This window comes from Thamnophis sirtalis, unplaced genomic scaffold, assembly GCF_051295495.1.
Source record: "Thamnophis sirtalis isolate CommonGarterSnake01/CBP01778 unplaced genomic scaffold, rThaSir2_p1.2 scaffold_4, whole genome shotgun sequence".
NCBI lineage: Eukaryota > Metazoa > Chordata > Lepidosauria > Squamata > Natricidae > Thamnophis > Thamnophis sirtalis.
The window spans coordinates 46,048,462-46,063,917 of NW_028261384.1; the positions used below are offsets into that span (position 1 = coordinate 46,048,462).

At 37.1% G+C, this 15,456-nt stretch overlaps 1 pseudogene; it reads left to right on the forward strand.

Moving 5' to 3' along the window:
* The first annotated feature begins 13,888 nt into the window (after nt 1–13,888).
* LOC148045828 (protein CFDP2-like) lies at nt 13,889–14,898 on the forward strand (annotated as a pseudogene).
* The last annotated feature ends 558 nt before the right edge of the window (nt 14,899–15,456 follow it).

Genomic DNA, 15,456 nt, shown 5'->3' on the forward strand with positions numbered 1-15,456 from the left:
CCAAGGCTGCTGTGCCACAGAGTACTTAAGGATTTTTCCTCTTTTGTCAGCCAAATTGTTATTTACATGTCAGGTCAGAATGTTTCTCTCAAGGCTTCAGTTTCAATTACTTTATTGCTTTAGCATTATACTGTATATTGTGATGATTTTTTTATTATGTACTTTAATCAGTTTATCATTTTAAAATAATTTGGGACAAGAAAAGGTAGTATGTTCATTTAAAGAATAATGTTCTCTGATACCATAGTACCAGCACTGATACCAATTTCAATTTCAAAATGCACCCAAAAAATGTGTATATGAGGAAAAAAAAGGAAATTGTGTGTAAAAACCTAAATAGTAAGAAAACTGCATCTCCAATATATGCCTATTTTGAAAAAAATGCAGAATAGATTTGTGAATTTTTATTCATAAGGTTTATTCTTAAATAAAAATAATATACAAACTATTGGGAAATATAATTAAACAAAATGCAGGTTTGAGTCAGAATGCTGAATGAGTCAGAATTTTACAGATTCACTCATCTCTACTAGTATGATGTGTATCTGATATGATCTATAATGAAGGAAATGTTGTATTAATAGCTTAGCGAGGGTTATGAGATGGTACAGCTAAAACCTAGCATATGTTTTAGAACAAACAGAATTAAGTGTTCCAGGAGAATAGCTTGAATCTCAACTCCAGCTGCCCATGAGATCTCTAAAAGACCACATCTTTAAGAGAAAGCTCTGGTCTTGACATTCATTGGTTATTTACGCACTAATTAGATTAACTTTATTTATTTTTATACCACATGTCTTCGCTTCAAATCTTATAAGCCTTTGGAAGTTCTGAAATGGAGTTTGTCTTTTTGTCCAAAGAATTTAGAGATTTTCTTTAATCTGCATGGCTCTCATCAGGAAAGACCATTTTTCATAGTCAGGCTGGTTTCAAGATTGGCACTGATTCATGCATAGTAACAGTGACAATTTACATTTATATAACACTTTTCATCCCCTAGGATCTAAGCAGGCTTTCTAAGCTATGCCTAGAATAGCTTAATTTTAGAATGAAGGAAAATCATCACAAATGAATGGCGAAAAGGACCTTTGTGCCAAAGGTCTGCACTAAATTTATAACAACATCCCTGATGTGACTGGAGTGTTAGCTTGCTTTTTTCAAGGCATATCGGGACAAATAAAAACATGATCAAATTACAACTTTTAAAAAAGAGACAATTTTTCTTTCCTATAAATAGTTGTTTTGGTAAACTAATATTAGACATGATCTTGCATGTATTGCAAACCTTTATCTGACTGTGGGTTCTTCAAACCTGTATCTTTTTCAGCTGCATAAGTGTGCAAAGTTTGCTTGCTGGCTGGCTGGCTAACTATGATAAATAATGAGACCTAGCAGCAGCAGCATGCTGAAAATACTACCGTATGTTGCTGCCACCTAGTGAATATCCAAATTTTTACAGTCCAGATTCAGGTCCAAAAAGATGTATTTTTGCTTGATTATTCACTGTTACAAAACCATAGAATTTGGATCCTTCTGCTTCAATTTGACTGTTCCATTATTAATAACTGGAGGAGTCCCTAGGTCCAAATGTACATGTTTGCCTTCCGATCATGTTCGAATTGTTACGATCCTATATTAGGCTGATTTCACAAAGTGGCTACCCTTTTGGCCATGTATAGGAAAAAACGATCAACTTATTAGAAGGCATACTGATGAGGTGTTCCTAGCCATCCTCTATATGGATGTCTGGGAATTAGGGAAGTTGAAAGTTGAAGTCCACATATCTTCAAGTTGTAAAAGTTGAGAAACACTACTTTATAGTACTTTAATGTACATCCTATCATCCCAGCTTACCACTTCCAGATAATTGGCCTCAATGGAATAGAGTGCTGGGCTATATTTATTCCCATATTTATTTTCTAGGAATACTGCTGGACGTATACAGAATATTGATCTTTGCATATTAATATGATGAACAATCATTGGCCCCTGGTCTACTTGCATCCCCCAACTCTCTAAAATGGGAAGGCTCAAGTTAGATGGAAATAAAGTTTGGTGGATCATTTGGAAAGGGACAGCAATTACACCAATGGCTTTAGAGAGCTAGTCATCTAATTCTGATCCTAAAAAGATAAAGGTCAGGGAACAGTATGGCATAATGTTGCAACATGTGGCTTAAAGACACTTTCAAACTGTGAGAGCACTCTTGTTTGAGAGCATTCTTGTTTGTGTTAACTACTCTAGGTCAGAGCTCCTGTAGAAATTGGGGTGTGAATACTCAGTATGCATATTCATGTACCCTCATCAATGTGCTTTTCCATTACATACTGTGAAATTGCTTGATAGCCTTTTGATAAGAACAAATGTAATGAATACTGTTGAGAAATGGGATCTAATTTTAAAGGCTATGCTGACTAGTTCTCAGAATTACTAATAACCTTAAAAATAATAATATTAAGCATAAAGTTTGTCAGCAAATATGATGAGATCCATACAACAGAAGAAATGACAGACAGCTCTGATATGGCCTCTATTTTTACTGAGCAATATAATAATAAGGCAAAGGAATGCACATTGTGTCAGTGATTAGTTGCTCTGAAACCCTCCCTATTTCTTATCTGAACAACACTTCTTGTATATTAGAAAATTTATTGTCATGAATTATTTAGGTCATTATTTGTCTAAATGTAAACATGTGCTGTCTTCTATTTCTTTCCCCTTCCATTCTAAATAGTTCATCTTAAGCTTCACTTGCAAACATTTCACTATTATAATCCACTACAATTAACATACAGAATCCTACTTTTTGACTGAATGGTTGAAAGAGCAAATGGAACAGCTGCCAAAATGTGTGTAGAGTTAAGCTAGTCCAAGACATTGAAATGTCCTCTTCTAATTCCCTTTACAGAAACCATAGCTGAAGATATCAAGGTAAAGTTTTATGGTACAACTTTCTCATTCAGTGTCTTTCTGCCACCCTAAAAAATGCTATTTATGGCAATGACTTCATACTGTTAACAGTGGGGTTTATTGTACTATACAATTCATAGTGCCTACACTAATTTGACTAGAATTGTATCTCAAGAAACATTTTTCTCTCTCTTTCAACGTTCAAGATTTTGAATGACAAGTGACTTACTCTAAAATCAGTATGGTGGCATCCAAGATAGTAACAGGAGGTTTGCTGTCACTAGACCTTATAGATTTGGGGAGGTTAAAATAAAGATAATTATTGCTACTAATTTGTATTTTGGCACTTCTGTTAGGATTTGCAAGGGAATACACAAAGAATAAGAAAACTAGGATGGCAATAAACTTGGAAAGTTTATTAAGAAATTGTCCCCAACATAGAGCTCCGGAGTTCGATCCTTAATCTGGTGAGCCCAAATGACAAATACAGTCTCCAGAATTCAAGTCATAAAGGAGTTGCCTTAGTTGGACAAGTTTTATAACCCTGAAATCCTTTTTCCCATTCCACTCCCAGAGTTGCTTAGTTTATGCATAAGAAAAGGGAGATTGCATATTAATGAGAAATAAGTATCTAGCAGGCACTGGCACCCCTATGAGAAATGAGGATAATAATTATCTGATAGGGCTTGGAACAGCAAGTGTATTATCTTACAACTTACAAAAGTAAATAAATGTTAGCTTTTGTAAGCAGCTTCTCTTCCAGGTATTAAGTGAAAATACAAGATGGTATTATCAATAATGCGAGTGTGAGCAAGCAAATTAGTTAGTAGGACAATCTATAACAGTTTGACTTTTATTCAGATGCTGCCCTGATTGAGTCACTATCAAATCTTAGGCAAAAGGTTAAGATGGAGTAGTATCTTCTATTACCAACACTAGCTGAGGTGCACTCCTTTCTTCCATTGACTAGAAATGCAAAGAACTCAGTCTAGCTTTTTTTTTTTTTTTTGCGAACTACAGAAGAGAGTAAAGCTGTAACAAAACCCAAACTTTCTTGGAAATTTTCTTATCCAGCAAAAGATGCTTTTTCTTTCTATCACTTTTGGAATGCTTGCAGATATCTTTCAAATGGCTGCAAATAGGGTTAGAATTCTGTTATTGTTAGTGTTAAAAGATGCTACTATTAATGGATTTTTTTTTATTTCTCATCTTTCCATTATTTTAAAACTTTTATGGCTGCATACTTCTCAATCTAAAATGTTCTATGGATGGAATTCCTTAACAGTATCATATTTTGCAATGGCATTCATAAGGAGGTTGACATGTGCAACATGACCAGTGTAGTGTTGCAAAGTTCCTCCACTTTTGTACATGCATGCAAAATCACTATATTTTTGGAAGGGGCAAAGTTTCTGTCACTTTGCAAATTTTCTTCCCCAGAGATATCTATGATGCTTTGAAGAAGAGGAGCAAGATATCTGTAGACAAATAGAGAACAATTTTAAGATGAAAAGCAATACTTTTCTATACATTCTTTGGCTATTTTTGAATTTTCAAAAGCTAATTACCTTTCATTAAATTGAACAATAAATAGTATTAAAAGAAAACCTAAGAAAATGTGTCTACATGACATAATTCTGAACTCCTTAAAAACAATTATTGGTACTAAAAAAACAACATATCTGCATAGCAATATATTTTGTTTAGGAAGCTACAGATTATCGGATTGGGACAGTAGCTTCTGCTGAAATACTCTTGAAAGAGATTTTTTTCTGACTTGTCAATTTTTTATCATTGCTTTTCAACTTTAAACAGGAGCTTTGAATAAGCACTGGGAAAATTCTGGTGTGTCTCCTCAAGGCTACTGTGTCCTTTGTTTAACTTGTGTCATCAGACTTTATTAATGCTTCCTGTTCCTTGGTGACTTTGCATTTTTGAATGCCCTTTTGTCAGTTCCTTTTTTCCCCTCTATAAATTCCAAAATATCCTTTATTAAAAAAACAGGAAATTAACAAAAGTCAAGCAGTAATTAATTATGTCTCTCCCTCCTGAAACAGTTGTTGAACAATGAAAAAGAAAATTATCAATCTGAACTGGAAGCTATGGTGGCAAACAGTGCAACAAAGAAGCTTCTTATTAAGATTGCAGAGGCCTTCTGATTAACATAGTTCTACATCAACTATAGGAAAAATCTGGCTATGGAAACAGGTACAGCTGGCTTCTATAGCAAAATATTAAGTTTCTTGTGGAGCCATTTCTGGATTGTTGCTATTTTATTTCCAGATAATTACAATTTCAATCAACACTAAAGGACTCTAAGTAAGAGACAATTATTCACAACAAAGTTGAAGACAAATCAGTGTTGTTCATCACATATTGCATTTGATGGCTGAATATGAGAGAAGAATAATTTCCTTTAATTCAAGGGATAAATAGAGATTCAGGCCATCTTGATCCATAGTTTGCATTCTGAAATAATGGATTGCATTTAATCATTTTATATTAAACATGAGGAAAGTGCTTATATTTTTTGTTTTTTTTCCATCTAGTGCATTTTTTTTAAATACCAAAGAAAGGATGATTCATTGTAAAGCACTCTGGCCTCACATTTTTGTTTTGTCTTCAGTACTGAAGAATATATAGTGCAAGGAGCAAAGGGTCTGAACATAAACATTATTTTACGTAGCAATAGTCTTGGGCTGATAAAATACTTAGAATAATAATTAAATTGGCATTCTCTGTGAACTCTCCCTTTCCATCAAATGGTTTTTATCTTGGAACATGAGATTTGGACATTCTTTATTAACAAGCATAGCTATAAATATTAATTTGAACAAATATGCTTCCTTATTGCTTATTTAACCCCACTTACCCAAACACCTCATGCCTGCTGCAGGACTACCGTCAGTAAGGATTGTTCATTGCTTAACACCCACCATCACTACAGAAACTTTTTTTTTTAAAAAAAAAAGATAAACCAACCAAACTTATTTCAAGGATAAGCTTTCCCTTTTAAGATTTTTTTCAGCAGCAAGGAATATCTCACCTAAGGATTTTGTTCTAATTATTGTGATATTTGCTTTATTAACTGGATTAGCTAATTGTCAACTATCCTAAAACTTGTGTAGAAAAAGAAGATGCTATTGCCATCATATTTATCTGACTATAGTGAAGTTCCCAGAAGGAAGAGGCTGCATTTCAGAGGTCAAAGAGGCAGTTTCATCTAGAGAAAGAGAATTTAGAAGATTTTGCTCTAATTATTCCTAGACTATATGCAGATAGTTGATGCAGATAGTTGCTTTAGTTTGGCAAGATTTCTATTGTGGGTGAGGAACAATAAAGGAAACTGTTCTGAAATAACTCCACATGTCTTTCTTGAGACCTGACACTGGCAGAAGGTAATCCTGGATTTAGTATAAATCCTTTCTATAATCCAAGATTTGATAGATCCCCAAACAATCTTCAGGGGATTTCTACACTTCCACTCATACTTATTTGCCAGGTAAATTACCTTCACCTCCTAGCAGTTATCTTAATCTGAAGGGAGTTTCATCAAAGATATGATTTCTATCTCTTTTTCCATCCCAATATTTTAAAATGGCAAAAAGCCAGAATTTTTCTTGGAATCAGGGAACTGGAATCAATTTCTTATGGCAAGTTCTTATGGCAGTGAATGGAGCAACTTAGACATATATTGCTTCACAGTGCTTTACAGCCCTCTAAGCGGTTTACAGAGTCAGCATCTTGCCCCCAACAATCTGCGTCCTCATTTTACTGACTTTGAAGGATCAAAGGCTGGGTCAACCTTGAGCCGTTCAGAAACGAACTCCAGTAGTGAGAAGTGAGTTAGCCTGCAGTACTGCATTCTAACCACTGCACCACCGCAGCAGTTCCTTAGACAGAACAACTTTTTCTATGAGAGTAAATTGAGTTCTTGGCCACAATCAGCCAATGCAGTAGCTGCAATGAAACCTCTTCCTTTCCCTCCATAAAGGTTCAGCATCTGGTTCATTGTGCTTCCAATCTGCTATGGATGACAATATACATATTGTCATTTTTCACTTCTTTCTCCATCCACCAAAATAGTAGGTTATTAACACCGTCATGTAGAAAAGGTATCTGGATGGAAAATGCCTAGCATGCTGATGTCTCATGACTATTATCCCAGTAAAAGAATTGGAATGTCAAAGAGATTCAACACCATAATAACTGATGACAGGTGTTTCAATGCATTTATGTAGTGACGTTCCTTGCAGAATCCTACATATATTTTGGAAGGAATTTATTTTGTAATTTCCACATAAATATACAAATGTGTGGGAGAAGAAAGACAAATCCAACCCATTTATTTGAATTTTCTTGGGGGTGGGAATGGACGTGTTTGGAGATGAGACTTCTAAAGAGAGAAAAGGGCATAGTAATTTACGGTATTTTATGCCATAAACTCTAGATTAAGAAAAGTATATATGTGCCAGCATTTACAGCATTTGCAAATTGTGTGTATAATATAAATTAATAAAACTTTGATTTAAACTTGAGTGTTTGACAAATAAAAATAGTAAGCCTTTGGAAGTACCCTAAAATGACCCTCTTTTAAAGCTGTATGCTTTCGTAAAGGAAAAATACTAGCCTACCTTTCAAGTAAATATAGTCATCAGTTGTCTGACTAGGAAGATGGGAAATCTTGTTTCCCCTTTTATTTTGAGCAATGCTATATACTGTAACAAAGAAAACCTGCTGTGTGGATGTATGGATCTGTGCATCAGCTCTTTGCTTTTTAAATGGATTCTTATTTTTTCTCTATTTTTCTAGTCAAGGGAGCAGTAATAGCATCTGGCCAGTAGGTGGCGCTCAACTCACAAGAACAAAAATTCCAGGGTCTGTGTATGTGATGGTTAACCATCAATCAAGCTGCAGCTGCATAGCGAACAGGTCAAAGAGTCTTCTGCTTGTTCAGCTGCATTGCCATTCTTCCAAGCCTCCTCTTTGCCACCTTATACTCTCCTCCTTTCCTTAACATTTAAAGGCATATACAAGGGCAGTACATTTTATTGGAGCTAGTCCCACTTTTGAGTTTTCTGGAGGTTTTGCCTGGAAAATGTACCATGTTATTTTTGTGCTACCTGATCATAAGTTCTTTGGGCAGCATGTGAATTATATAATTCTATCTCCTCCTTTTAAATTATTTCATAGAGTTTTTCATTGACTCTTTCATTGCCTTTCAGCTATTTACACAGTTAATTCAATACTGCAATTGTTGTGGAAATCATAAAAGGAAACTCCATGCAATTTAAAACAGATTGCATATTGATTAGTAAGAAAGCTGAGGAACAAATAGTTCCTTTTCAGAACAACAAATGTTCTAGATTTTTATGATACAACTGGGCAAAAAGCAACCTGGTATATAAAATCCAAGATAAAAAAATCCAAGTCAAATAATTCAATGGTTGTTATTACTACTTTATCACCAGTGTTTAGAGTATGCTTCTAAGGGCAGTTTTTAAGAGCCAGTCTTTAAAAAATTTCTCCTAACTAAAAGATCTAGAGCAGTGGTTCCTAAACTTTTTCAGTCCACCGTCCCCTTGGTGCTACAAACTGATCCTCAGTGCCTTGCACCCAGTGGTGGAATTCAATTTTTTTACTACTGGTTCTGTGGGCGTGCCTTGGTGGGCGTGGCTGGGAGGTCATGTGACTTGGCAGTTTGCATGACGGAAGGAAGATAGTAGCAGTAAAATTCAAAACTGTAACAATTAATTGCACATTTATTCAAAATCCAATTTAAAAACCTTTTTAGTTAATGTTAATTCAACAAAATTGTTGAACATGATCCAGTGATACCAGGTTTTCAAAATCTGATAGTCATTTATCAAGAACCTTAGTAACTAGTAACTTAGTAAACTCAGTAAAATTTAATAACTACTTCCACTGTTCAGTAAATTCTTAATGTAATGGATGGGCTTGATGAAGTGATACCAGTTTCCCAATGTCTGGTTTTAAGTCACTTAGCAGGAGTCTTAAATCACCACGTTCAGTAATCTGGATAAATTTCTTTGCTTGGAGAGAAGTTGGATGAACACACTGAAGCCACGTTGCACCAAATATGATGTTGGAAATGCAACAAAGAGCTTCTTAACCACTGTCCATAGTGCAGGATAGCGATCAGAAATTTATTTCTGTAACCAAAACTCTTGGTACGATTTCTTAAACTTTGGCTTCAGCTCAATGTCATTTTGCAGCTCTATGAGTTGTTCCTTCACTACCCCATCTTCCTCAGTATCTGAAAATGGATTTATCACCCAATCTGGAATTTCCATCAAAATAAGATCCTGATATCGCTCAAACATATACAATACAATACAATAGCAGAATTGGAAGTGACCTTGGAGGTTTTCTAGTCCAACTCACTGCCTAGGCAGGAAACCCTATACCATTTCAGACAGATGGCTATCCAACACCTTCTTAAAGACTTCCAGTGTTGGGGCATTCACAACTTCTGGAGGCAAGCTGTTCCACTGATTAATTGTTCTAACTGTCAGGAAATTTCTCCTCCATTCTAAGTTGCTTCTCTCCTTGATTAGTTTCCACCTATTGCTTCTTGTTCTACGCTCAGGTGCCTTGGAGAATAGTTCGACTCCCTCTTCTTTATGGCAACCCCTGAGATATTGGAACACTGCTATCATGCCTCCCCTAGTCCTTCTTTCTCTTAAACTAGACACACCCAGTTCCTGCAACCGTTCTTCATATGTTTTAGTCTCCAGTCCCCTAATCATCTTTGTTGCTCTTTTCTGCACTCTTTCCAGAGTCTCCACAACTTTTCTACATTGTGGCGACCAGAACTGAATGCAGTATTCCAAGTGTGGCCTTGCCAAAGCATTATAAAGTGATATTAACACTTCACGTGATCTTGATTCTATCCCTCTATTTATGCAGCCTAGAACTGTGTTGGCTTTTTTGGCAGCTGCTGCACACTGCTGGCTCATATTTAAATGGTTGTCCACTAGGACTCCAAGATCCCTCTCAATTACTACTATTGAGCAAGGTACCACCTATACTGTACCTGTGCATTTTGTTTTTCATGCCTAAATGTAGAACCTTATTCTTTTCACCATTGAATTTCATTTTATTAGATAGTGCCCAATGTTCAAGTTTGTCAAGATCTTTCTGTATCTTAAGCCTATCTTCTGAAGTGTTGGCTATTCCTGCCAGTTTGGTGTCATTTGCAAATAATTGATGAAGATGTTGAAGAGTACCGGGCCTAAAACAGAGCCTTGGGGTACTCCACTGCATACTTCCCTCCATGTAGCTGCAGTTCTATTGTGGACTACACGTTGAGTGTGGTTGGTCAGCCAGTTACGAATCCATCTGGTGGTGATGCTGTCTAACCCACATTCTTCTACTTTATCTAGTAGTAGGTTATGGTCTACCTTATCAAATGCCTTACTGAAGTCCAAGTAAACTATATCGATGGCATTCCTCTGGTCCACTAATTTTGTCACATTATCAAAGAATGCAATAAGATTAGTCTGGCATGATCTGTTTTTGACAAACCCATGTTGGCTTTTGGCTATTACTTTGTTTGCTTCTAGGTGTTCGCTAATTCGTTGCTTGATTATTTTTTCCAGAATCTTTCCTGGTATTGAGGTCTGGCTGATAGGTCTTGTAGTTTCCTGGATCTATTTTTTTCCTTTTTTGAAGATTGGAACCACATCAGCTCTTTTCCAGTCCTCTGGCAGTTCCCCCGTGTTCCAGGATCTCTGAAAGATATAATTCACTGCTTCTCAGATCTTGTCTGCCAGTTTCTTCAGAATCCTGGAGTGTAATCCATCCAGTCCTGGTGATTTGAACTCGTCTAGGGTAGACAGGTGCTCGCTTACCATTTTCTTCCCTTTATGTTATCTTTATGCAGCATGTCCAAATGGTCACAAAAAACTTGAAGATCATCATCTTGTATCCCACCTTTCTCTTCTAGCTCAGACAAGCTCGGAAATTGGTATAGTTCATAACGGCCTATATTGCGCTTGAATAGAGTTAACTTTGAAATAAACGTAGAGATGACAGATTTGGCCTTAATACGATTGACCTCATTTCCTTGCAACTGCAAATTCACTTCATTGAACTTTGCAAATAGTTCTAATAAATAAACAATGTCATGCCTGGTCTCTTTGACTTCACCATTGAGAAAAGCATTCTTGTCTTCAAAAAATTCCACAACAGTCTCAAAAAGATTGAGACATCTCACACAGTTGCCTTTTGATAGCCAACGAACTTCTGTATGAAGCAGCAAACAATCAAAATCTTCATCATTCAACACAGAGCTCTCTGAATAGTCGATCATTGAGAGCATGTATAATTTTGTTAACTGCAGTAATGACAGTGTGTAATGACTTGTGTAAGTAATCACTGAGGATTTTTGCAACCAGATGTTGGCGATGAATGACACAGTGAATGGTAAAGACATTTGGCACTATTTTTTTCAAGTAAGCAACGCATCCACGGTAGTGACCAGTCATTGATAGTGTTCCATCAGTTGCACAAGCTAGTATGTTGGTAAGTGGAATTTCTTTATCTTTGAAAAACTGCTCAACAACATGAAATATTGACTCCCCTTTAGTATCTGTTTTAGTTGCCTCTCAAATAACAACTCTTGAGTCAAACTTTCATCTTTAATAAAGCGCACATAAGCAAGAAGCAAAGATTCATTGCCTGGCAAAGTTGTTTCATCCAGCTGTAATGCAGTCTGTTGTCCGTAGTATGCTGCACAATACATCTTCCACATTCTCAGCCATTTCATCTATGCATCGTTGCACTGAATTGTTGCTGAGAGGAATTGTCTTAATTATATCATGTGGTGACTTATGCAAAACAATACTCAGAACCTCACTAATGGCTGGTAGGATGAGTTTTTCACCAATAGTATGTGGCTTTCCAGACTTAGCAATCAGCATTGAAATGTTGTATGATGCACGCAAACCATCAGTGTTTTGTTGGGAAGCATTGTGAAACATGCATGACAGTGTTGGGTGCTTGTACAAGTTGTCATGAAATGATTGAAAAAAAAGTTAGATTCTTGTCTGCCTTGTCAGGATGTGCCTTCTTCAAATGTTCATTCAGTCTGGAAGGCTTCATTGTCTCATTAGAAAATACTTTTCCACATAGTAGGCACCGTGGCAGTTGCTGGTTTGATGGTGCTGGTATAAATCCATACTTCATATATTCCACACTATATTGTCCACATTTCTTCTTTGATTTTTCTGCTTCTGCCATTTCTGCTCTGAAAATCAGAATACTTACAATATGTGTGTGTTCACATCTGGCTTAAGGCTTTGCTAAATGAATAAATAAACCCTACTAACTCCCTGCCTGCCTTCTCTGTGCAAATAAACCAGGATGTTGCTCTTTACTTTGCAGCAAAGCAAGGATTCTGGATTGGGATTCTGAAGCATGATGAGATGACCAATTAAATAAAGTTTCATTTTACAAAGTCATTGTGGGCACATTGTTTGCATTGGTGTAATTAACAAAGCACCAACATTTGCTTGAATTATTTGATGAGATTATTGCATGGTACCTAGGGATTCTCAATATGGAAACTGAGAATGGGAACATTTTAACAGATCTATATGTTTTTGGGTTATAATTTTCACCAAAGAATCATGGGGATGGAAAGGGAAATATAGACAATGGAGTCCAATCCCCTTCCTCAACAGATTGGAAGCAAAGAATAACTGTAGCAAAATGTAGCCTTTTACCTCTTTGGGGAATCATTTTATTTTTTTATTTTTTATTTTCCCCCCAATACAACTCATGCAAAGGGTCATCCACATGTACATTACATTTTTCACACTTTCCCAGATGGAGGGAAATAGTTTAGAAAAAAAGAAAAAACTTTTCCCCTCCTCCTGACTGCTCTGTTGCCTCCCTCCTCTGCCCTGGATTTTAAACTGAATGATAGGCTCAGCTCTGCAAGGGAGAGCCCAGATGGAGGGAAATAGCTTGGGAAAGAATAGATACCTTGGCTGGGGAGTGGGGGAAGTAGCTAGAATAGAAGCAAAGGAAGACTCAGCGGGCAGAGATCTGCTGGGCTGTGTGGTTGAGATAAGTGAGGGAGCAGGGAGCAGCAGCAGCAGCACCTGTGCCTCTAGGCAGGTGAGGTATGAAAAGGATGAGTGGGAGGGGCTGGAGATGAGGCAGAGCCAGTCAGTGGTGCATTTTACCGGTTCTCTGAACTGCCTATAATTTATCCTACCATTCAGGAGAACCGGTCAGAACCAGGTGAATTTCACTCCTGCAGGAAGTGCTCAGCTGCCTGGCGGCCAATAGAGCCCCAGGCAGAATTTCACCCTGCAAGGGGGCCACCTCCAGCACTCCTCTGCCACCTCCCTTTCCTCTTAGTGCCCCCTGCCACCCTCCTTGCCTCTTAGCCCCCCCTAAGTAATTCCATCCCCCTCAGGGGGCGGTACCACCCACTTTGGGAACCACTGATCCAGAGTATAATTGATTTTAAAAATCAGAATAGAATTAGGCAGATTGAAAGAGAAACCTTCACATAATTATTCTAGCTGCTGAGATTGTGGGTAAAATTATGAGGAGATACTGATATACTGCACAATTCTAAACAGAGACATCTTTTTTGATTTTTAGTATTCATTGTTCTCTATATGCTGTATACATTGTTCTCTATAATTTTTCTGTGAAAACATGGATTTGGATGTTAATTACCCAAGGAAAGCTTCATAATCAAAGTTTTATAAAGTGCTTTGCTTGTTATGGTAAAAATATCTCTAAATATTTCAATATATCCACTTCATGGATTACTGCCTTGTCATGGCAAAGGGGCTTACGTAGCTCAATGAAGCTATGAGCTATGCCATGCATGGCCATCCAAGGTGGACAGGTTGTATCAGAGAGCTCTGACAAAATGTGATTCACTGGAGAAGGAAATGGCAACCCACTCCAGTATCTTTGCCATGAAAACCCCATGGACCATACCAAAAGGCAAAAAGATATGACGTTGAAAGATGAGCCCCTCAGGTCAAAAGGTGTCCAATATGCTACAGGGGAAGAGCAAAGGAATAGTACTAGTAGCACCAGAAAGAGTAAAGCGACTGGGCCAAAGCCAAAAGGACACTCAGCTGTGGATGTATCTGGTAGTGAAAGAAAAGTCTGATGCTGTAAAGATCTGTACTCCCTAGGAACCTGGAATGTAAGAGCCATGAATCAAGGTACACTGGACATGGTCAAACAAGAGATGACAAGACTGAACATCGACATCTTAGAAATCCGCAAACTAAAAGGGACAGGAATGGGTGGATTTGATTCAGATGACGATCAGGTATACTACTGTGGACCAGAATCTCTCAGAAGAAATAGAGTAGCCTTCCTAGTGAAGAAAAGAGTAGGAAAAGTAATACTGGGATACAATCCACAAAATGACAGAAGGATCTCAGTTCAAATCCAAGGCAAACCATTTAACACCACAGTGGTCAAAGACTATGCCCCACCTCTGGTGCTGAAAAGGAAGAAATTGACTGATTCTATGAAGTCCTGCAGCACCTTATAGAATTAACACCAAAAAAATGATGTCCTTATCATCATGGGGGATTAGAATACTAAAGTAGGAAGCCAAAAGATAACTGGAATAACAGGCAAGTTTGGCCTTGGAATACAAAATGAAGTACAGGCTGATAGAATTTTGTCAAGCAAATATGATAATCATAGCAAACACTCTTTTCAAACAACCTAAGAAATGACTCTACACATGGACATTACCAGACAGTCAACACAGAAATCAGACTGACTATGTGCTCTGATGCCAAAGATGGAGAAGCTCCATATAGTGAGTAAAAAACAAGACCAGGAGCTGACTGTGGCTTAAATCATGAGCTTTTCATTGCAAAATTTAGGCTTAAATTAAAGAAAGTAGGGAAAAGCACTAGGCCACTCAGGTATGAACTAAATCATATCCCTGATCATATACTTCTACAGTAGAGGTAACAAATAGATTTAAGGAATTAGATCTGATAAACAGAGTGCCTGAATAACTATAGGTGGAGGTTCGTAACAGTGTACAAGAGGTAACAACTAAAAACATCCCAAAGAAAAAGAAATGCACGAAAGCCAAATGGCTGTCTGAGGAAGCTTTGAAAATAGCTGAGGAAAGAAAGGAAGTGAAAGATAAGGGAAAAAGAGAAAGATACACCCAATTGAGTGCAGAATTCCAGAGAATAGCTAGAAGAGTTAAGAATGCCTTCTTAAATGAACTTAAGAAATAGAAGAAACTTAAACTTAAATGAACAAAGAAATAGAAGAAAACAATAGAATAGGGAGGACCAGAAATCTCTTCAAGGAAATTAGAGATATGAAGAGAGCGTTTAATGCAAAGATGGGCATGGGACCTAACAGAGGCAGAAGAGATTAAGAAGAGGTGGCAAAATTACACAGAAGAACTATACAAGAACAAGCTTAACTTTCCTGATAGCCACGGTGGGGTTGTCACTGACCTCAAGCCAGACATGCGAGAATGTGAAGTGAAATGGGCTTTAGGAA